The sequence below is a fragment of the Halyomorpha halys genome, unplaced genomic scaffold (genome assembly GCF_000696795.3).
Source record: "Halyomorpha halys isolate HHAL.00 unplaced genomic scaffold, Hhal_1.1 Scaffold547.1, whole genome shotgun sequence".
Lineage (NCBI taxonomy): Eukaryota > Metazoa > Arthropoda > Insecta > Hemiptera > Pentatomidae > Halyomorpha > Halyomorpha halys.
The window spans coordinates 200980-226645 of record NW_027111872.1 but is presented as its reverse complement, the minus strand read 5'-3'; the positions used below and the strand labels follow the sequence as shown (position 1 = coordinate 226645).

The 25666-nt window shown below is 28.6% G+C and overlaps 2 protein-coding genes across 10 annotated transcripts in view; one reads left to right on the top strand and one right to left on the bottom strand.

The window, feature by feature from the left end:
* LOC106684134 (ABC transporter G family member 23) overlaps positions 1–25666 on the top strand; it is a 230167-nt gene that overhangs the window by 131374 nt on the left and 73127 nt on the right. The window lies entirely within an intron of this gene.
* The window catches only part of LOC106684135 (AMP deaminase 2), a 72389-nt gene that overhangs the window by 23959 nt on the left and 22764 nt on the right, over positions 1–25666 (bottom strand). For 2 of the 6 annotated variants that reach the window (XM_014426035.3, XM_024362657.2), the window contains exon 1: positions 1776–1882. The exons of 2 other annotated variants lie outside the window; for them this stretch is intronic. The gene's annotated coding sequence lies outside the window, so the exon portion shown is untranslated. Of the gene's footprint in view, positions 1–1775; positions 1883–15228; positions 15352–25666 lie in introns of those variants that run through there. 2 more of the 6 variants (XM_014426036.3, XM_014426041.3) reach the window with 2 other exon arrangements.

Sequence of the window (25666 nt, the reverse complement as noted above, 5' to 3'; positions counted from 1 at the left end):
TGATCTACACATTTTTAATAAAGTGTTTGGTGAATCGAGACACGTAATTAAATGTAGGCCTGATATTCATAAGATTGATCATTAGTTATAAATAATAATTGATTACGGTAAAAGGAGGGGGATAAAAATTTAACAGCACAAGAGATAAAAGGAGCCAGGAAGAAAATAATAGTAAAAATTAACGAATCGATTCTTAAAATAAACTATTGTTCAGTAAAATAGAGAAATAGGACAAGAAAAAATAACGTTTGAATATCTAACACATGATCCGAGATCAATGTTTTCTTTGTTAATTCCATATTTTTTATTTATGTAGGCAATAAATAAACAGTTATATATCATTTATTGAATGAATTCCTTTCTCTACGTCCGATAATAACAACACATTTGTTTGTTTTTTCAATAACTTATATTTTTGTGACGTTTCTATTTATAGAAACGTCAACAAAGAAGTTGCGAGTAAAGACCTTGAGGTGAAAAGTTGAAATTTTTATGTTTTCTATTCCCACACATTCCTGAAATTATTATATTTGTATTTAGATAGTTCATTCGTATTTCTATTATTAAATAAATTACAAAAATAAAAAAATAACTTATTTTTCCAGATTATTATTGGTCGTTTTGTATTAATTATTATTAAAAGTTAATTTCTTGTTAGCTATTGTATTATTTATTTTTAAAAAATGAACAAATATGAAAGTAATGAAAAATGCAAAATTATTTAATTGAAAGATACGCCTATTACCGACTATCAAAATATTGTTTAACTTTTTTTTTTTTTTATAATATGATTTATTTTCATATTAATAGTTATTATGAGTTAATTTATTTTTTAAATTCAAGGTTTTCTAACAAAAAATAAGTAATGATAAATTTCTATGTGGCTGTTTGATTAATATTCCTAACATTATTTAAATTATAAGAAAAATATTCATAGTTTTTTTTAATCAATATTATTATTAAAAATTGATTTCTTCACACCTACTGCATTATTTTATTTTAAAAATATATATAAGAGTAATTAAAATAAAAAGTAATCTTCTGAAACGATGCACATACTTTATACTAAGTATTTTTCAACTATTTTGTATAGTTTGATTGATTTCAAAATTAATTTTATAGTTTGATTTAAAGCTATTATTCAACATAAGAAATAATAAAAATGATAAATTTCTATTTGCCTGTTTCATTAATATTCCTAATATTAATGAATATATGAATATGATATTAACTAATAAAGTTAATCACTTAAGACCTTTTTTTGTTAGAAAAATTAACAATTAAAAAAAAAAGATTTTTTTTTAAATATCTGATTCAACGCATATTAGAGATTACCTAATGATCCTTCTTTTATAAAAAAATTGTTTTAACTATTTTCTAGAGTATAATTGGCTTTTATATTTATTAATTTAATTATTTAAAATCAAACTATGTTACATAATAAATTAATAAAATTGTTATAAATAAAACTACTGTCATGATTAAATAAATTTCATCAGAAAAGAATAAATAAACACAGAACAAAAGGCAATACTATAAAAAATGAAATATTTTTATTTTAAACATGTTGAACATTGTACAAAACCAAAACAAAGATGGTACGTGTGAGATAATAAGACAAAGAAAGAGCTAAGAACGTTTGGAATCACGATCATTTAAAGATGGATTTTTATTGAAAGATTAATGATGCGGTAGATGAGCTATTTTTGAACTATTGTACGCAATAAGAGAAGATAAGAATGAGATAAAGAAGAGAGTGATGACTCGTGACTCACCACTGCTGATGTTCGACCTCGAAGAGCAACAAGGAACGACTGAGCCACAGGTGGCCGCGGCTCCCACTAGTGTCTGGCCCTTGCGCAACTCCGCTCTATCAGCCCGCTCTTATTTGAATTTGTTTAATAACTCTTCTTATCTCTTTAGTAATTAACACTTAGTTAGTGAGTCGGTTAAGTGGAAGATTTATATTGTGTATTAACCGTTGGTTATGAGAGTAGTAACATCAATTCATAAAATCCTAGATGATCACATCAATAAGGAATACATTGGCTATGGTTGTGATCCGACATGCCTTTATCATTGAGTACAGAATGAATTCATGAGTCTCCTTAACACGCGATGCAATCATAAATAATAATAGTGCAGTTATTTTTTAAGTAAATCAATTGGTATCCATGTTAAGTCCCAACACTCATTATTATGTCATCAACAGTCCAACGTTTCGGCCAATTAAGTCATCCTCAAGGACAATATAATTTACAATTTTAACAATAACATTAATATTAATTTAATTGATTATCTTAAAAACTTTCTTGAGACTGGTAATTTTTTTTTTTAATAAATAATTTAATTTCTATCCACTTCTAAATAATTCAATTTAATTCTATATAAAAAAAATATTAATAATTTAACACAACTTATTTAAGTATATTTATAAATGTACACGACACATCCAATTATTTAAAAACGTTTTGCAGGCTATTCTGGCCAGATCATTAATTAAAAATCTAAATTCCCTATGAAACAATAAATTAATAGGGAATCATATTAATTATAAGCTTATGTTACCTATTTTGTCATAATTTCATTAATTTTTAAATCTTCTCTTAAAGTTTCAAGAAATTGAAAAGATTATATAGTGCATTTATTTTTCAATTGAAATACTGTTTTATTGAATAATAATAATCATGCAATCTGCCACAATCAAGGAAATAAGTATTATTGTTCAAAGTATTCACGTGCATTTATGTATGTACTTATTTATATGAAAATAGATTATAAAATCTATAAATAAAAAAAATAGTTTAGCACACCAAAATCTAAAACCTAATCCACACGATTACCGCTTGCCGTAAATCCATAATAGCTACAAATGCATGTTGAAAAAGAAAGAAACATCGATATCCACACCGTTGTGTGTTCCAGAAAGCCAAACTCACATCTCTAACATAGCCAAACAACCTTCCATTTAAACCATTTTGATTATTAAAAAAATTAAGCCGAAATGAATGTATATTTGTGCTCTGTTAAATAAAAAATAAAACGCTGGAAGATAATCGACTTAATTTTAAACAACCCACTTGATAGAATTATCAAATAATTACAAGAATAATAATAATACAATAATTATACAGCAAAAAAACTTTACAAGCTATATAGAGTTCATTAAATGTTGTTAAATTTCATGATTGAGTCATTCATAATCTTATTAATCTTTTAAATCTGGTCATTATAAACAAATGACAAAAAGCATTGATCTAATAAACTATTTTTTGCATTTACGTACTTACATAATGCCTTTACAGAATCGCTGTGATGACAGAACTTAAATACTGCCAGTAACAACAGAAATTTCTGTCTTCGTTAACTGGGTAAACAACCGTTATGCAATATAACGCGTAACACTATGTTACGAAACCAAACTATACAGATTTGATTATCTTTATAAATTTTGTTTGTTTAATAATTTTGATTTGTAAGTAAATACAAAAAAACTACCCCAAACTTATAATACTTTAAATGTAAATTTATGAAATGGAAAACCACAATATAATGCTATATCTGCTTTGCTGGTCACATATTAATTAAAGTCTAATCTTGGAATTTGCAAATGGAAATTGGATGTTTTGATAAACCAAGTCACGTATTCGTTTTGTGACGTAGCTGAACAATACAGATTGCAAATGTATAGAAATTAAACATTTATTGTTTGCTATTCAAATACAATCAAACATTTTACTGGCATTAGAGACGAGATTTTTTTTTCTCCCGTCAATATTGTTACTACGAGTGAATGTGAATTTCAGAGAATATAAATATTTTTATTCTGGAATAATTTATTTTAGCATTTTCTTTGTAACATAGGAGATTGCGTAGGTAAACAAATGCTAAGAAAATCTCTCTTACTCACTCAGATAGACTTCCTCGGTTATTTCTGTCAATGATATTTTTAAAATAAAGGCGCTTCTATTTTAAAAACTGAATATGATACTTTGAGGAGCGGTAATTATCTTCAACTTTAAAGTATCACTGAATAGAATGTACATCTGAACATCATTTAATTTATGAGTAGGTAATGAATTTATTTATTGTATAATTTTCCTCTATGACACTGGGTCATTGACAGTTTATTGATTTTTGGATATCTAATGTATAAAAGTGAATATATGTCTGTTGGTACTTTATACGCTGCCTTACCGTTCGTCCGATTGTGCTGCAGCTTTTCGCTAAATGGTTTTATTATGAGATTTTCGTTATCTAGGTTTTACTAACATAGGGTACAGAATCATCAATCTTCTACAGCTTTGTGTTAATTTGATGTTATTATGATTCAAAGTTAGGCGAGAATCAAGATGAATTCCAACGTATCTTACTGCTTCATTGGTGGATCTCCATTGCATTTCTTTGCCTAAGAGGACCAGTTTAGATAGATCTGCCAGGCGTTTAAGGGTAAAAACGTTTGAAGTACGTTTATTAAGAAAAACATATTTATAAATATTTACCATATTATTTTATTCGCTTAAACTATTTAACGATTTGCTTATTTACTATCTATCACTCTTTATATTAACGAAACCTATCCTCAAAATATAAAGTGTGATAATAAATAAGTTAATTAATAATAGCTAAAGTGAATGAAACAAGAGTTTAAATGTTTACGAATCCACTAATTATTTATAAGAAATAAATCTGTAATGCTACAACCCATGAATGGTAAGGACCTCGTACCCTAGGGGTATTCATGATCTTTAGTTTAACATGTTAAAGCGTGTTAAATGGAGAAATATTTTCTTCTTTAGCATGTTAAAACGATTTAACATTTAACATGGTTGAGGGTCTGTTACTAGGTCTGTTAAATGGAAAATGGCCTCACGTAACAAACCAGCTGAGCCCGTCACTGCTTTGTTTGTTGTCGTCTTAGGTTACTTGCTCGTAGTTTCTGTTTTGATTGTCTTAGTAATTTTTTGAGCGTTTTTAAACAAGACAATCAGCAGCCAAATTACACACTTCTACTTCTCACTTACTTTAGGCATGTTGCAATAAATTAGTGTAATCAAAACTTAGAAGTAAACAATAACAAGAAGTTTGGGAAGGAAAGGTGACTTTAGGTGACTTCGTGAAAGAAACTTAGGTTACTAAATGACTTTAGATAGGGCTGCTCACAATCCTATACTTATAACATTTAACATGTTAAAACATTTTACATTTAACACAATATCATGAACACCCCTGCTGTAAGGAAGTACTGTTATTAGACTAACGATTGTACTAGGAGGTGATTTGGTCAGAATCACGCTCGACCGCCAAACTTTTCCTGAATCGAGGGTATCTTCTTTATGAGACTGGGCTCCCGAACCCACAGTAACAGAATAAATAATTATCTACCACAACCGGATTCGAATCGAGGTCCTTGAACTAATAATATAGGGATTCTTTATTTAAATTCGAAATGCTTAAACAATAAAATAAAGTTGATATAAAATAATCATGAGTTTATTTATTTTTTACTTGCACGTTGATCTCATAAACTCAATTCTATTAACTTTTTTATTGGACCCTTTCTATATTGGGATTTGAATTGGATTGAATTGAATATTTGGAATAAATATCATTATAACGAATTTGCTCAATGATAAAAATTAAAGCTAGAAAAATACACCTTGAGATAAAAATATATGTAACGCGTTACAACGATCCTTAGGAATATTTATTTTTACCTAATGGTTAGTACAATGATACAAGAGATAAAAATTTAAAAACAGTTTTCAGTTTGGCCCTTGTAGCGATAAGGGTCATCTGTTTCTTGTTTGGAGCAGGTCCAAAGTGCACTTCTTTCGACTATGTGCCATAGAATTCATGGAATGGTTTTACTTCAACATTTCTCTTGTAAATAATGTTTTTATCAAGAAAATATTTGCTTAACAAATTTTCTTATAAAGATAGCTAGCGTGTTGTCTCGGCGTATAGAGAGAGATCAAAACGCGCTTGTTATGTAATGTACTAATTATATAATAAACTAAATCATGATTTTTCAATTATCTTAAACTGGAAGATTGTTCATTAGAGAAATATAATTTGTGCAATTACTTAATGTACGTTTATTAATTAATTAATTATCTGTTCGCACAGTAATTATTATTATTATTATGGGAACGTTTCAGCTGTTATAAAATTATTTTTGCTTGGAAGGTTATTTTATAATTATTTTTTCTATATTTATATTTTTAATTTATTATATATTTAAATTATTTTTAGTTTGTGTTGTGATTGCGAAGCCACCGAGAGATAAGATAAATATTTAACATAGATATTAAAACCACTAAAAATGATTACTTAAATATTTGTTATTGGTTATTATCAATAAATTGATATATTATATCAATAAAAAAAATCAAAGTATGTAACTTTAACCTTACTATATTACAGATAAATGACCTTAATGTTCCATATGTTGCCTATTTGGCACAATCAGATTTCAATTCTTCGATGATAAAATCCCTTACCATCCAAATCCACTTTTTCTAGCTTAGAGCTTTCTCTTCAATTCTCGGTAACACACCTATGAGTCTTAAAAAAAGATGGTCTTGAGATCTTGTAATATAGAAATGTTATTGGAGTCCTACCAAAAGGCAAATTCTCCACAAGTATGAATCGTGCCATTGTACTATAATTCACTGAACATTCACTTGTATTTTTTTGGTGAAATTTTACTTCGGCACTATAATAATCTCAATAAATGATCAACAGACTGAGATAGACCTGCGTATAACAAGCGTGACACAGAGCCTTCTTCTCTTTGTCAAAAAAACTAAAATCCCAAAAAATCTCTAGCAATGCCATGATAAAGCCAGCTATGTTAAGCGGCTGTGAAAGATTTGAATGGAAAGTCCTCCGTACGATTAGAACTAACAGTGAACTGCTTGCAGATATTCAGTCAATATCTCATTGTATGAAGGCAAGGAGATTAAGATATTCGGGACATGCGACTCGAAGAAATCCATCAGGGCTACTCTATACAGCAATGAATGCCAGCAAAGTTGGCAAGAGACTATATGGAAGGCTGAAAACCATATAGATAGACAGAATAAACAAAGATGCGGAAGAGCTGCATGTAGCGAACTAGAAAGCAGTAGCCCAAGATAGGCATGCGTGGAGAAGGCTGGTTCAGGCAGTCAAAGATCTGCAAGGTCTGCAGAGCTGCCCCCCCCCCAAAAAAAAAAAATGAGTCGTTAATTACTGTGAATAAATAAAATTTTATAAACACAGTTCACTAAGTTGTATTTTTTCTAATAATTTATATATTAATAACCTTTATCCACTTTACCATAAAATGTAAAGGTACAACATAGCAAAAAAAAAGTTATATTGAATAAAAGACCTGTATATAGAATAATATTATTATATAATAGTTATACTAATAATAATTGCGTGACCATCACTACGGTCTACTAAAATCTCACAATTCTTTTTATTATTGTTCTTCTTGATTTTTATTGGAAATTTATTTTATTTGTGGATAGTTAAAGGGTTAAAAGAAGTAGATTTTATTAGTAATTTTCAATAAAATCGGTTCTTCCACTTATTTTGATTTATTTGTTAAGAATAGTGTGTTGAAAAACATAATGGACTCTGAATTCATGCAAAGCAAATATTAGTTTAAATGATAAAACTGTTTGAAGGTGAATTCGAGGAATTCAGATGTTATTCAAGTAATTCTTTCGAATATTTTTTTTTCATAAATATAGGTTTACGACTTCAAGGAATAATTTATATGATATATTGATAAGACACCGAACGGCAATATAATGTAAAAATAATACTGGTATCTATTAACGAAAGTTGTCCAGTTTTGGAAATTACTAACAAACATGAGCCTCGTTGTAAAAAGTTATCATTGTATACAGTGCAAAACATTCATTAAGGAAATATTGACTTTGTCAGATATGAATTTTTGACATTTTTTTTGCTTTTAAACTTTGAGCAATATACACATTTATTATCATGTTTGAGACTGGTAATTTTATTAATTATTAAAAAAATAATTATCCAATATCTGTTTATTAAAACATGTTATATGCCCGTTTCGGCCGATCCGGCCTTCATTAAGATTTTCTTTATGATTGATATATTAAGGATTTATTAAAATTTACAGTGTTAAATTGAGCAGGGCATCTCAATTTCACAATGTTTAAAAAAACTCTATTTGTCAGTTTTAATAATAGTTTCTGTCCTCTGCAGTTTGTGTTTTACTGTCTCAGTGTTGTGATAAGTTGATGATAGTAAAATACAAAGATTGTGAAGGATAGAAACTATTATTAAAAGTGATGTATACAGGTTAATTTTAACTGTGTTGAATTGATTTGGACATAATAAGATGCAACTTTTAATAAATCTATGTAAGTCTGTCATACTAAAATTAAGATTGATCTTGATGATGGCCAAATCAATTCAACACAGTTAAAATTAACCTGTATACATCACTTTTAATAATAGTTTCTATCCTTCACAATCTTTGTATTTTACTATCAACAACTTATCACAACACTGAGACAGTAAAACACAAACTGCAGAGGACAGAAACTATTATTAAAACTGACAAATAGTGTTTTTTTAAACATTGTGAAAACATTGTGGCCAAAACGTTGGACATGTAATAAGTTGTAATGAAGAAAGTTGAAACTATTTGGATAGTTTTGGTCATTATTAATTTGAAAACAATGATATAAATGAAAATGTGATCATCGTTTACTTCCTGAATTTATAATTTTTAAACTCAAATAAAATAAAAGTACAAATGTGATATTTGTGATCTACACACCATTTATTAATAATGGTCCGATTTTTAAGATTTTTTTTTGTTTTTGTTTGGTTGGTGTATGGGCGTATTGTAGTGTTTTTTTGTAAAGGTGTAGGAAACTTTCAATATGATGATCCACTCATTGATTTTTATGATGTATTTAGAGATATATGGATGGCGCACTGAAAAAAAACAACGAAAAAACTTTGTAAAAAAATATATATTGGTAGGCTTCATGACTGACTACCAAGTTTACGAAAAATATGAAATATACAACGATTTTGATGATTTATTTTTTCTTTTTGTTGTAGGGAATTTATTCAATTTTCAAATGATCACAACAAAATATATCATTAAATTTATTGATACTTTTTTTTATTTAAATTGAGGCGGGCTTTTAATTGAAATAATTACACACTGTGCACTCGATAATAACACATTTAATTCATATATAAGCCTTATCCTTAAATAAACAAATAAATATTACTTTTTAGTTATGCACAAATAGTTTTCTTTTCTGCATATCTTTTTTTCTCGATTTATTTTTTTTTAAGGGCGGAATATGAAAGATAAGATGTTTAATGTACAATAAAGGAGTTTATAACGTTTATATCCGTATATGCATATGAAATTTAGTCGGAACTACTAGAAATAAATTTATTTTAGCAAATATAAAAACTACTGCCACTATGAAGGTAAACGTCATAAACTATTTTATAGCACATTAAACTAGCTTTAATTTGAGTACTAATAAACATCTATAGGTCTCATGGTTCCTGTGATGTATATTTCACATAATAAGTTCTCTAACTAATGATTTTTCAGTAAATTTTTTATGAAATGTTGCTTTTAAATAAATTATATCTTGGGAACTATTAAAGATTAACAGTTTTGTTAGTGTTCATATTTTAGTATATTTCCTCTAGTTTAAATGATGTTCGATAAGGTTTTCTAGTCTTGTAGTTTTAACAGCATAGAGAACAAATGAAAAATTATTTTGTTAACGTTTTGAAACAGCCTCCAATTTGTATTCCCTCCATCTATATTTATCAGATGTATCAATTTCGACTATTAATAATACATAGTTTTCATTAAAGTAATAAAAAATCAAGGTGAAATATCTGACTTTTTTCTTCTTTTGGGCTCTTATGCTAACTGTACACTAAGGAGGTAGCTAAAATTTTTCTCTTCATGCTACTTATGGTTATGCAAGAATTTTTTACTCGCCTATCGGTCTATACCTGTTCTGAAGAAGGTTAAGAACTACAATAGATCTTAACGTTTACCCAACTGAAGGAGGTTCCAGCATGGGCGTAGGCAGGGAGGAGCCAACGCTCATCTCTAGACTTCTGGTACCCAAGAAAAATAACAGAAAGAAAATAGTGAAATTATTCGACAGATGATTTTGTTTCTGGAAACATACTTTAATTAGAAAGATAACATTGTTGAGTTGACATCTTTACTGATTACAAGATCACAACCAAACCTTTGAAGTGACAAGATGGATATACGTCGATTCTTCGGTAAAAAGTAATAATAATAATAAAAACACAAATATGCGTCATATACTTTTCTAAAAATAATGGGGGGAAACAACTAAAAAAGAACCTATTTTAGATTCCATTTTTCCAATATGACTTACAGTTTGCCATTTTATTAATCTCTGAGTGATTGTTTAAAATAAGGTGGAAACTATTGTTAAAGAGGTGGTTAATATATTTGCCAGTAGTCCCATTAGGATGATGCCTTCATCTTACATGCCTCTTCATCACCTCTTATATTTTTGTATTTATGGTGTGTATTTTATATATTTATGTACAATAATTAAGTTTATGCTCATGTATATGATATATTTTTATTTTACCCAACGTTTCTATACCTATATATACCAAACAAGTGTGTGTGTTTGCGTGAGTGCGTGCGTGTGTGTGTGTGTAGTGGGGTGAGGTCTGCCTACGCCCATGGGCTCCAGGTAGATTATACATTCTGTCGATTCAGCAGGCCTTGAATGATTAGGAGTATAAAAGAGAGATTGTTCTCTAAATCACTCTTCATGATATTATATCTATATATATATTATATCAATGATTCTATATCTCAAGCTTATCAGTGGAACAGATATTACTTTTATAGTTAATATTGGAATGTCTTATTGTTCAATATTTATTTTCATCCCCACACATCACATGCTAGATCTAAACTAGTTGAGAACATTTTTTTTAAATATAACTATAGCTCTAATTATTATAAAAATTTTATATTTTTATAAATTAAATTATTCCAAGAAACATCAAACCCCTACACAGTTCATTACACCTTTACATTATAGAACGTTTTGAGCTTTTAGCTCATTTTCAACATTCACGGAACTAATTATTTACTTGCATTTAAAAATTATATTTAGCTTAGAATTTCACGTAATATCGTTATATCATTATACGCAATATATTCTATCTAAATTGTTTTAACATTATGAATAAAGTCAATAAATAACATAAAGTTTTTAAAAACCATTAATTGCTGTCAAATTTTATTTTTACATTAATTTAAAAATTTTTTTCTTTTACTTTAATTTTTTGCATTATACACATATCCGACATCCATTAAGCGGTAGATCCGATTAATTCGGTGTGTATAAAAGCAATCAATTTAACTCATTTATAAGGTAAAGACAACCAGGAAATGTGATATCTTGCAAAATTACAACAATGATATGATATGAGTGGCATGACCTACCTATTGGTACCTCCTCCTGATTTTAGTTTATTTCATTAGTTAGCTAAAGAGATCTCTCACAGCTTCCAGCTCTTTTTTAGTCTTTGGAACATGTTGTTGGGAAGGTTCCTGGTAGTTTATTCAGCATATCTTGTAAATGTCTAGTATGATATTTTAATATGTTCTTATACACTTTGTTTGTGTAAGTCTGTATGCAATGTTCTGTCACTGACATACCATGGAGGTCGTGAAATTGACGAAACATTTGTAATTTGTTTGTATGATTTTTTGTTTTATTTTTTTGTTGTCCCGTAGATTAGTGAAGTATTTGTCCAAATGGATTTCAGGTAGTAGTTGCTGTCTCAATTTTAGGGCGGATCGTCTGTGAAATAGAGTACACTGGAGGACATGTGGCAAGATGGAATGTGAATAGTATTTAGTTTGATTTTCCTGAGTTTAAACCAGTTGTGAATTTTTGTTAAATATTTTTTTAAGGTCAGTGAAACTTGCACGGATAAAATATTCCACTGGTAGAACTTAAGATACAACACAAATTTTAATATATGACGAAATTAAATTTATTTTACCAGATAAAAAAAAAGTTGTTAGACATATGATTTAATTTAGATATACATAAAGTCTTTTATGTTGTTAATAGTAGTCAAAAGTCAGTATATTTATTTTATCTGACTAATTTTATTTTATAAATTAATTAATATGAGGAGCCAGTTATTTTTGTATCTGTGTTTCCGCAAAGATAATGATCTAGCATAGGTAATGAAAAAAATTGTTTATTTAAATTTTAGGTCTGCTGAAGAACTTCGTAAATTGTTTTCATACAATTGGAAAATTTTTCATTTACTCTAAAAATGGCGTAGCTAAAGGGGGAGTAAAGTTTCATATCCCCCTCTCAGAAATTACAAACAATTTATCTATAAGCTTAGTCACTTATTTATTAACTTAATAAATAATATTATTATTATTCTTATCAGTAAACATAATATCAAAAAACCTAAATATACGATAACTTATAAATATTATGTTGTATGTGGTATAAAATTATTATTTTATACAAATTTATTTTCCCCAAAAAGGATATTTAGCATGACGAACAAAAGTAGATCCTTAGATGGATCTTCACTATGCTTTCAAACAAAATCCCTCCTGCTTGAAAATTGTTAATTTTACATTTTAAAACCACTTTAGCAATGGACACGTGTTGCCTATGTGATCGGTATATCAATTCAAACGCTGCCTATCACGAAAATTATTTGATATCGGAATATTTTGACTTAAATCTCGTTCCTCAGTTGTGAAATAGTCATTTTAGAAAACAATTCTGTTTAAAAAGTTATTGCAATGTACATTTATATACTGTTGATCAGAGTTAGTCAACTAACATAATTTTTAAGCAAAATCCTATTTATTCAAACTAACTAATTATCTTCATGTTTATTCGTTTGGTTGATGAACAGTAAAATATTGTATATAACTGTTAATTATTGTATCTAATCCTATTTTTCTAATAATTATCACATCTTGTTCTTTTCCTTGCCTTATTGTTCATCAATACAAAAATTTACATATAGTTTAATCCTATACACTTTTCTTAAAAGGAAGGAAACTCTTTTAAAAACAAAATCATTTTCCACGCTCTTTCGCTCCCTAACTGTTCTTATCTATGATAAAGCTTTCTTCTGCTCACTTTCTTTTCTTCCACAAAAAGTTTTATCAGCTTTAATGATTTATTTTGTTCCATTCATTGCATCCTATATTCTTCATAGGTGTATAACTCTCTTCCATTCGGTCTGATTTAGATGGCCTTCCATACCTCAGTAGTTTTGAGTAATAAGTTGCGTATAATTGAGGGAAAACCATAATAATTCTAATTGATCCGAGGAACGTCTTTAATTCACTCCGTTACTATTTATTCTCTATTTTATTTAATGATTTATACACTTTCTTCTATCTGATTTGATCGACATCTTTTTGAATGTTGACATCTTTCCCAAGTCATTATTAGATCCTTCATCAAACAGCTATAAAACTTTAGTTTAACATTCTCAGGGTGCTGAATCCCTGGGGTATATTCCTCCCAAAATAATTAGATCTTTCACTTTAATTTTTCACTTACCGATATATGCAATAAATGTAAGAGGAAATATTGTGATCGTGCAAAATTTCGAATTCTTGTTTTCGAGTTTGGATCCCCGAGTCCAGATAACCAAGTCTTTAAAAAAGGTCTATGTGTTCATGGGTGTGAAGTTTCTTGTAAACAAAAATTAGTACGAAACTGAAATTACATATTTAAGGTGGACATATGCCTGGGATGTTACATAGTTTTTGATACAGTCAACTTGTTGGAAGTTCTACTTTAAAAAATTTATTTTTCACATTTTTTATTTTTATTTTACCCTTCTTGATTAGTTTAACAGCGCTTAAATACTATAAAGAAAAATCTTCTAAAGTACCTCTAACTTGTTTATTTGAAATAATCAATTATTTTTTTTTTTTAACTCTAATAAATAAATTGCATAAATATGGACTATGAAAGAATTTTATGATTAACTAAAGAAGACAAATGGAAAAATGAAGACAGTACTTTAGAGGTTGGGAAATCCGGGCGCAATGGAAAATGTGCGTACTCGAGAAATATATTAAAGCATTTTTTTTTTTTTTTTTCTATGACAGGTTAATTAATTTCCTTTTTTAAGGATTGATATACAGTACGAGAAAAAAAAGAAATAAAGTGTTTAAACTGTAACAAGTAACTTTTTGGTTCCTAATAGTTACCAGAATTTTAGTTTGTTACTTATCAAATTTGCGTCTGTAGATGCTGGAACGATATTTTGGATTTAAAGTGAGCTTTCAGACACTTACCTTTTTTCAATTGTTAATAGAAAACTACAAGTTATGCAACTGACTGAATAGCTTGCCTTATTCTTCTTTAAAGTTGACAAAATTTTCAACTCTTTGAGTATATGCTAAAATCAACTTATTGAGACAGTCCCTTCTAAATTCTCCAAAAATGGACCATATTCCTCCTCAAATCTTCTAAAATATCTCTTATTTTGTGAAAAATCATCACAAATATTCATTCACCGATAATAGGAATGTAGAATAAATTTGATATAAATGTTAAGATTTATCAAAGATATTTGATAGTACAATTAAGCAAAAAATTGTATTGTTATAACAATAATAAATTTAAAATGCTAACCGGATGGGAAGAAATGATTATACTCTAAACTTATAAAAATTTCAAAATGTTAAAGTGGTAATAATTAATTTGTTTTTGTTTAAATTAAATAAATTATATCCAATCAAGTCTTAAAAACCATTTCTTAATTCTTCAAATGTCCAACGTTTCGGCCGAACTGGACATCCTCAAGGACAATCTAAATTATAAATTCACACCTCACATAAAAACTATTAGAAAATGTTTTTAATAAATCTAGTGAATAAATCTAGGTCTAATGAAATTAGTTAAATTAATCCATACTTTCAATTTTTTATTCAAATTTCAAACTTTTGATTTCAGATTAACTTACCACTATTATATCTCACTTATCAAACAATGCTACAATCAAATAATATTCTGTGATAATAGTGTCAAGTTAATCAAGGTCTCGATTATATATTCATTTTATTTTTTATTAAATTATGATAGCATTTGAATGAAATAAACAAATACTTGACATTACACTTATAAATACCTTTAGAAATATTTTTCGTGCTCAGCTGTTTCTCTATTGACCGTAATAAATCAATACGCTTACGACAGAGAACGTCACCGGGCGACAACCGCAAGAAGACTGACCACGTTGTCGCGTACAGTGGCATCATGTGAACCATTCATGGCTTCTACGAGTCATTCCTATTAATCATATCGTTCAACAATCCATAATCTTGTGATTCAGCGAATAAACACTTCAGATTTAAATAAGGGTTTCAATATTTTTCCAACATTAGAGAAAAATATATAAATAATTAGGTGTTAATACTCGAAAGTGGCGTTTTTTTGTTATCATAGTTATTAAATATAAATAATGAGTATTTTAATTTCACATTATTCAATTTATTTAATACTTTCAGTTAACTGGATGATCATTGTTAGTATTTTCAATATTGATTCTATAACGATTTAGCATTGAATGAATGGCTAACAACAAAATGTAAATTTTCGCAAACTCATATTTTATATACATAGCAAGCTTTCCTTTTTTTAATATTTATAACTTATACATATTTAGAACTGTTTTATCAATTACAACGCTGAATTAAGGGACCTACACCCAGTAAATATAACTCAAGTCATTGTGGCGTATAAGATGGGCATGTAAGGTTGGGCTTAGTAACGAGCGGATCCCTAAAATGTTAATAAACACTGAACCAACAGGTAAACGTCCGAGGGGTAGACCGAAACGTAGATGGGAGGATTGCGTTAAAACAGATTTAGTGGAATTGGATTTGGAGGGCCATCACTGGAAGGATGTATGCAGAGAGCATTTGGTGTTATCGGCATCGAACTTTCGGGTTCGTTAGGCCTTTATTATAATTATTATTCTTATTTATCAATTATTTTTATTTATTATATTTTATATTTATTATCTGTATTTCAATGTATGCATATAGTTATATCCTTGTTGATAATTATTGAGTTTTTTTTTAAAAGATTTTAATTGAATATTACTTATGTGCGAAAATACTATGTATCTTCGTGTGTTTATATTTTTATTTGATTATTTTTTTATCATTTATATTTTATACATGAATTTTATTATATGTTTGTTAATGAGGGAAAATGAAGGAAAGATGTATCGGACTGAGGTAGAAACTCTAATTAGATATATAGAAAAATAATTGAAAAAAAATGAAGAATGATAAGAAAAAAGGATAAAAAAAGATTATTTTTAGAATATAATAGGCGACCATCAGATAAGATTCAGGAGAAGAAAGATCCCGATAGATCAGAACTTCGCACTGAAACAGATACTCGAAAAGCGATGAGAAGTAAATCAGGATTTACACGCCTTATTTATCGGTTTCACTACAGCCTATGATTCCGTTGACAGAATCTGTCTTTAGAAGATCAGTAGCAGATAGGGAAGTTGGTAGACTAACAAAAGCGTGTAAATCCTAAATGCAGAGCCCTGAAACTAGGAGAAATATCTGAAGCCTTTGAAGTCATAACAGGTCCAAGACAAGGATATGGACTCTTACCAATGCTGTTTAACTTAGCCATAGAAAGAGTAATTGGAAGAACATTACGCGAAAATGGTGGAGTGCACTTCGAAATAAAACATGCAAGTATAGCAAAGCCAACAAGAGAAGCAGTGGAAATTGGCTTGTAAGTAAATGAAGATAAAACAAGGCATATGATTGTAAGCCAAAAATTCTCCCTAATGATATAGTCTATATGGATGGCAAATCGTTTCCGAAAGTAGACAGTTTCAAATAACTTGTCTTCACACTAACACCAATAAATGATCAACGGACTGAGGCCAACGTATAGAGACTTCTCTGTGTCAAGAATACTGAAATCTCGAAAAATCTATAAAACAAAAACAATTAAATATATAAAGAAAAAAGTTAAAATATGATTAAAAAAATATGTATTACTATTATATATTATAAAATTACTGTACTATGTTTATACATTAGAATAATTACAAAAAAAAAGTAATCTAACTTGGTATAAGTATGCTGTGTATTTAGCAACTCGATGCCGTTGGCAACACATTTTTTTAAAACAATTTTTCACTCTTTATTTTTACAATACTTGTGCAAAAGAAAAATGTTAACATTTCCCAGCAAGAGATATAATTAAATGTACTTTTCTGTTAATTCTTGAAATTGGAGTAAAACCTTTCAATAGAAAGGCTACTTTGAAAAATTAGTACGGAAAAGTATTGCCGCTGTCAAAAATATCTGTTATGAAACAAGCCAGGATTAATTTTCACTCAAATTGATGGCAGATAATATTATTTATATACGTAAAATATATTATAATATATAAAATATTATGTATTATTTAACTCTGATTGATGGTAAAATTTAATTTACTTAAAGCATGAAAGAGCATAAAGCATATAAGAGACTTTTATCTATTCGCTGTATTCAAACAGACATGTTACACCGCTTCAACCTGTCAGTGAAATGAGAAACAGTTTTGGAATACATTCAATTAAAGAGTGTTGCATACTAATCCTGTTTACTAGCTTTCGTGTTGTGTTTCTGCCAACGATTTAAATATAGTGCATTATTGTTTGTTTATTTCCTGGTTAAGTGGAGTGTTTACAGACACGATTTTACCTGCACCAATGAATCGTGAGATATTTATATGATAATGAATCGGTAATATTTCACTAGGTGGTAAAACGTTTTAATACGCACTTATTTATCAGAGGTTTACATAACAATCCACCAAATCTTTACAAAATCATTATAATCCCATTTACCATATGATTTATGATTTGTTACCTAGAGGATTTATTTTTTGTTACCTTTTTTATTAATTTATTATTTTTTTTACTTTCACTTACTTACATATGTATAGTAAAGGAAAGTATTTCGATCATAAAAAAATTTCGAATTCGTAATTTCGTTAGAAATACATGTTTTGAGTTCCCCAAAGTCAAAAAAACATAATCTCGCAAAATTGTTTGCATGTTTGGGACGTAACAGCAATTTTTTCGCTAAAACCTACTGACTGGAAACGCTTGTTTATAATGTTATTTTAGATTTTCTAGTGTTGTTGGTAGTTTTTAAGATATAGAGCTCCGAATAAAAAATTAATGTTTTTAAAGGTTTTGAAACAGCCAACATTTTTTATCCCCCATACCTATACTAGGCAGATTCATCAGTTTTGACTAGTAATTAAAGTAATCAAAAATTGGGGTGAGATAACTCACTCTTTTTCTTCCTGGCTCTTGTACTACTAGATAAATAGAGAAAAAAAAGGAAAACAGAGACATTCGATTCGGACGGGAAAAACCAAGAACACACGAAAATTCCTGACTTCCTTAAAATTGTTGTATTTTTTTTTTTTTTTTTTTTTTTTTTTTTTTTTTTTTTAGGAACAATATTTATACTCCTTGCTCCATCCACCTCAAAAACAAAAATAAAAATTATTTGTTCATAATGTTATGCCTTCCCTGTTTTTTTTTTATTTAAATCTATCAAACTTTTGTTTTTTGAAATACAATTAACGCGGATGAAACCACGGGGCACAGTTAGTATTTAATAAATTGAGGTGTTGTGTTGTAAAAGATGGTAATTGAATTTTTTTATAAATTGATGTTTTTGACATCGCCGGTTTTTTTAAGATAAGTTCATGAATTGTTGAAAAAATCTTTAGGAATATTTTTTTCTTAAGAAAATAATACTTATCTTAAGATATTTTAAGTGTCTCCTGATTAAAAGGAGAATATTGTAATTAACAGAAATCTTTACATCTCTTCAATCGCTTACCTCAAGAACCAATAAATAAAACAACCACAAAAAAAAAAAAAAAAAAATTAACTGGGTACTTTCTTACTTCTATGATTTCAGATAATTGATTTTGATTCACCAAATGACCATATCTGCCTGTATTTTTTCTTAACTCCACATAATTTATCAATTATATTACAATTTGAATTATCAATGTATGTGTGTGCTTAGTAATAGATATTATTGGATCCTTATTTTTATCATAGTCTGTATTATATTGTTTTATTCTCATTATTATATTAATTCACTGATTGTAAATTTGCAGCTTTATTATTCACTTCATAATCCTTTGAGTTTTTTTATTATTTTTGTTATTCAATTTTTTTTATCAATTATTATTTTAATTTCAATTTATTTATTGTTAATCAAATTATAGCTGTATCACTTGAGATAAATTCATATTGCACTTATCAAGCTTAAAAATTATATAGCCTCTACAACGCCCTAATAGTCTATACTGTAATATTTACATTTCACTTTTGTCTATCATTTTTATGTGTTATTTTGGCACCGACCATTAGATGTCATCTGGTTGGATCATGTTATGTAATCTTGTAATCTTTTAAATGAATAAAATAAATAAATAAAAATTTTTTTCATTCTGTCAGTTATATGTTTTACTAGCATATGCTCCAATTATTAAAATTATATAGATATATGAGAGGTTTTTTAAAGCCTTGATTCCACATCAATAAGAATTATTTTTTCTAACTCTCCCTGAGATAGTAGCTCTTTTCCTAACCAGATGCAGGGACTCCAGTCGAGGTAAACTAACATCGGTGTTATATTTAGCTGTTGGTGCAGGCAATGTCCTTGGTGGGTAGTTCTGCCACTAAAATAGCCAGTAAACTCCCCAAAATGTCTCTATAATTCGACTTGATCCCTCGTATATTGGTTACAGACCAGAGCATACTTCACTAGATCCTTATTTTTAGACATAGAGCAAAATGATTCGGGAAATGTAAAGAAAACCGCGGCAAGAAAAAACAGTTTTAAGGTTTAGCAATATAATATAGTTTAAATTTTGCATATTCTAGCATAAAATATTAAGAAACAATTTAACTTGAAATAATGTATGGAGGTATAATTTTCAAAAAATATTCCGGGATGAAAAAAAACACATTATTCATTTTATCCGTTACTGTTATTGACAGAATACTCTTGTTGATATTATCTTACTTGTTACATCTAAATTTTTCACTAAGGTCTGTGTACATTTTTTAGCAGACGTGATATCATTTATCATTTAAAGTGTATAGCGTTATTGCTATATCCTTAATCATCTTTGTTAACTTTCTTTATTCATATAATTGTTTGGATAATTAATAATTATTGATTTGAGCAATAATAATCAGTGTCTAAATTCCAGGTTATAAGAAAAATTATATCATTTTATTTTATTTATTGAAATTTACGACTGTATGAAATAAATACAATAAATAAATTTTATAAATGTTGCAGAACTCATGATAATCTTGGGATGGAACCACCCCAATGGTGATACTTCAATCATTGCTTTAAATTATAATATCCCGTAGCTATCTTTTTTTCAGACACCTCGGAGGATTATCAGGGATTTTAAATAATAAGAGATTAAGAACTAATCTATTTGAGTGGGTAGAGATTTTGGAATGAAAAGAGATATGTCTATTTCGGGTGAAATCTGCAACGAATGGGATGTTGTATTATTTATTTTAAATACCGAATTTGAAAAATAAACTTTTCGTTTTCAGAAAAGAGAGTGAACATAAAATATTCAGGTAGACAAACCAAATGGTCACATGCTTCTGAGAGCATGGCATGTTTTTGCATTTTGAAATTTATTTTTTTCCTCAATGTTCTGTATGTTGTCTATTTGGCGAGATTCAGATTTAAATCCTTCCTTTATAAATTCCCAGACCACTTAAACCCACTTGTTTCTAAGTTTGCTTCCTCTTTGATTTCTTATATTACTACTAAGCGCATGAAAAGAATCTGGCCGCGCGATCATTTAATATACAAATGTTACTGGAATTCTACCAATTGGCAGATTCTTCAGAGGTCTGTTTCGTTTATATTGAAAATTCTAGATCGATAAACCTTACTGAAATACTTTCATCCATCGTATAGTCGTTTAGAGCATTTAAATTTCCCACCCCTAACATGGCCACCCAATATGTGTTTCTCCATTTTGGTTCAATCGATCCACTTCCCATCACATGCAACTACTCCAATTGGATTTCCAGCAACAGGCGCGATTCCCGTCGGCTTTTGCTTGGTTTCTTATATTTTCCAGTTTGAAAATTTTTTTCAAGGACGATGAATTATATCAAATTATTTAAGTTTATCGCACTTTCATAGGTTAGTCAGTCCGAAAACTATCAATATAATACTTATATTGAAGCAAACAATGTTTCCGTTTGTCTGTCGGTTGCTGATGTTTTAGGGTTGCTGATTAAATTCGCAACAAATAAAAAAAATTCTTTGAAATCGGACTATTATTAGCAAAGGTACGACGTGTTGAACATTTCAATCATAATTTTGGAAATCTGGAATTTTGGCAGGTTTTATTAAAAATTTGCACTATTATAACTTATAAATGCTGTATAATCCTGAACATTTAATGAGACTACAAACAATTTTTTATTAAAAATTTTAGAGAAACTGGTAATGACAGTGAGTAGACACATTCGAGATTTTATATTTGTTTATTTAGTGGTGCAGTGGTTAGTAAAATATTTAAAGATCAAAGTGAATTTTAATGAACTCAAAATTGAATAAAAGAAAAATGACAATAAAAAATCAACATATATTTCTTTGTTTTATTTATTTATTTTTTCAAAGAATTTTCATTTTGCAACATACAATCAGGGCACAGAGTTCCTCTATATCACTGTTAGTTATATATAGAACCTTTGTAGTGAATTAAAAAAAATTACCAATAAAGCTTATAAAACATAATAGAAAAATTTCGTTATGTTGCTTATCGCATATTTTGATTCAATTTATGTTGTCAAATCTTAAATAAAAAGAATATATGTATAAATATTTAATTTTAACTTAATAAAACAATTGATTACAATCTTTTAGTTTTGTTCATTCTATCTATATTCATCCACAAATCTAGTAATTGCGAAGCAATGCCGGGTCTTCTTGTATTATATATGTTAAACCTTTCAGTTGTAGAAGTGTGGACTGCGTCACTTTAGTCAGATCGAAAAAACATAAATATTATTATTGTTGTTTATTCTTTATCTATAAATGATTTAATTAGAAATTTATATTATTGTAATGTAAGATCTATAATATTCCCCATACTTTTTTTTTTACTATTTATTACTTTTTTATTCATATATATTTTTTTTATTTTGTGTTTATCACCTGTATTTGAATGCATCCATATAGTTATATTCTTGTAGATAATTGTCGATTTTTTTATTTTTTAAAGATTTTAATTAGATATTATTATATGAGAAAATACGTTTGATTTTTATTTGTACAAATTTTTATTTTATTTACAAATTTTATATTTTAATTTTATTTCATGTTTGTTAAAGAGGGAAAAAAAGGAAAGATGTGTTGGGCTAAAGCAGAAAATGTAATTAGATATGGAGATAATTAATGGAAAAAATGAAGAATGATAAGGAATAAAGATTAAAAAATATAATAAAATATAGAAAGAAAACATTATAAGAATAAAAATGATGAATTACTCTCATATATTACTACTATATATCATAAATTTACTGTACTATACCTATACATTAGAAGAATTAAAAAAAAAAAAAAAAATTTCTGACTAAGTGTAAGTATTCTGTGGTATTAGCAACTCAATACAGTTGGGCAGTAGAACTTTTTTGAATATTGTTTTTCTCTCTCCTTATTCGTTTAAATGTTAATAAAATTCAGGTTTAGAGAAGTGTTAAGGGTTTAAATTTCCTTGAAATATTATAATTAATGACTTAATATTGGCCACAGTCGAGTTGAGAACATTTAACGATCTTAGAATCTCTTCAAATTTTTATGTATACTTCTTCTATTATTTCTGTTGTGACTGTTTCGTAATAGTATTGTTCCTTAAATAGCTCGATGTTTATTACTTTTTACCTGCTTGCCTTGAAATCATTTACTTTTAACTTGAATCACTAAAGTAATTTTACCACGAATCCATAGAGTAAGTGCTTATGTAATTACAAAATTGAAAAAATAATGAAAAAGTGCAATTTTCCAGTCCTTGACTAATATTATTTCCATAGATCACTTTTCTTTCCAAGGATTCATGTTGCATTTTCATCAGTAAATATTTTTTTCTGGTAGCCCTGCTGAATTAAACACTTGTAATATTTTATTACTGGTCTACTTGCCGCCAGAACTTCGAGTCTCCCACCGTTGTCCCAGAGCAATATTTTTACTTTGAAATACACTTCAAATTTATTTTGAATCGTCTTTCTGAAAAAGGATTTACTGTATTGAAATCTTGTAAAAATTTTTTTTTTTTTCTGGCTCAAGTCCTCCATTGAGGATCTATGCGGTCTCCCAGAGTGATGAGAATCTCGCTCCAGCCTGCTCCTCGTTAGGTCCTCTTTATTTAAATTGATTTTTGTCGGGTTAGACAGGCTGTAGGATATTTCATGATTTGTCTCAAGAAAAAATTTTTCCAAGGACAAATAAGAACTTTTAAAAAAAGATAAAATATAACTTTAGATGATTTACATGACTCCAAAATGGATGCCCTGAAGTTTCACACCACTTTCACAGAAATCACCGGGAAAGAAAAATAACAGAATTGTATATTTTCAATTATCATTGTCATGGTTTGATATAGTCAATGTTCTTTATTCTACTTTCTTTTTATATTACTATTTTTTATGAAACTGTCTAATTTAATTTATAATTAGTTCATTATCCTTTTTTTTTAGCCTTTATTTTTTAAGTCCTCCAATGTGGACGAAAACAGCCCACAGTGTGAATGTCAAATTCATTTCGTGAGCCCGCTTTGAAAAAATTTTGACCGAACCAGGTTGCTCAATTCTATATTATATATTTATTTATCCTACAGGAGAGGGTAGCTCTGTGGTAAAGCGCCGAGCTACTAACTTCAAGAGGTTCGAATCCAACTGTGGCTGGTAATTATTTTTAATTTTAGCCTTGATGATTACTTGCAGTGTGGGTTGAAACGTTGGCTATTAATGAATATTTTTTTTTAATAATTTATTTATTGTTATTTACAACTGTATACATATATATACATCAAGTAAATTTCCTGTAAGCTATATTATGACATGGTACAAAAATATGGAGAATCTACCCATTGATTGAACTCCAAAAACATTTCTAAAGGAGAAGATCTCGAGGCCATCTTTTTTTCAGACGCCTAAGAGGATTATTAGGTAGTGAAGGAGAAGCCAGGTTAGAAACGAGTTGGTTTGGGTGGTTGGGAAGTTTATTATGGAAGGATTGGTATCTGGTTCTGGCCAAATCGGCAACATAGGGGACATTGAGGTCCTGATGGATGATTTGATTTGTGACAGAGTAAGGAGCATTAAGGATTTTACGAAGGATTTTGGACTGTAAGGATTAGATTCGAGAGGAATTAGATGGTTTAGTGGAGCCCCATAGCTCAATTCAGTATGTCCAGATAGGTCTTATAATAGTCATGTAGATCACTCTTTTGTAATGGATTGGAAGTTTGGACCGTTTGTCTAGTAAATGTTGTAATAGTCGGAATCGACGAGCAGTTTCCAGTCTTATATGAGGATTCCATGTCAGTCGTTTGTCCAGATGTAGTCCTAAGTAACGGATCTGTTCAACAGGAATAAGTGGGGTATTATTAAAAGATACTGTGGGGCAAGACGAAGGTTTACGATGAAGGGTAAATGTGATTTGGTGGGATTTATTGGAATTTATTTTAATCCTCCAAATGAATAGTTAGAAACTATTTTTTGTTTTCCATGACCAAACCCCTGACCGTCTCTTTCTAATTCACTTACGATCAATCATCTCTATTAATAGCCTTATGAGTAATTATATATTACTTTATACTTATTAAATGAGAACTTTGAATTAATTACTGTTCATTTTACTACGGTGCTTGATTGTCCTGGCATCGTCTTGGCCGTGATAACAGATATAAAAAATTGAAATTAAAATTTTATTATTAGATTTTCTTTTGAAGTTCTTCTAGTTCATTGTTCTATCAAAGAACTAAATTAAGAATGTTCCGAATTTTTTTTTTTTAGGGGACTTTTTTTAAGAATTGGTGCCTAAATATTGCTCAATTGTTGTGAATCACCCATAATGCATTCATGCCCTGAAACAAAACTATATTTTGGCAGTATTTTTGATTTTACATACAGATTTTGAAATCTCCGTTTTTCATATTCTAATATCTCATTATCCTGGGAATATTTCAATAGTTCATAATGTAATGGCTTCTGAAGTTGCCATAAACTTAAATGCTTCAAGTGCAATCATAATCTTGATAAAATTGGAATTACACCTTCTTGCAGCACGGAGTTCTTGAGTTGATCGGAGCCACACGCAAACAGAGAACATTAAAGAGAAATAGATGTGCCCTGGGGTGTCAAGAATCTTATTCCTCTTGTCTAGGGTCTAAGCTTCAACTGCTTACGTCACGAAAGTTGAGAAGACATTTATTCTCCAGGTTACTTTGAGCTAATA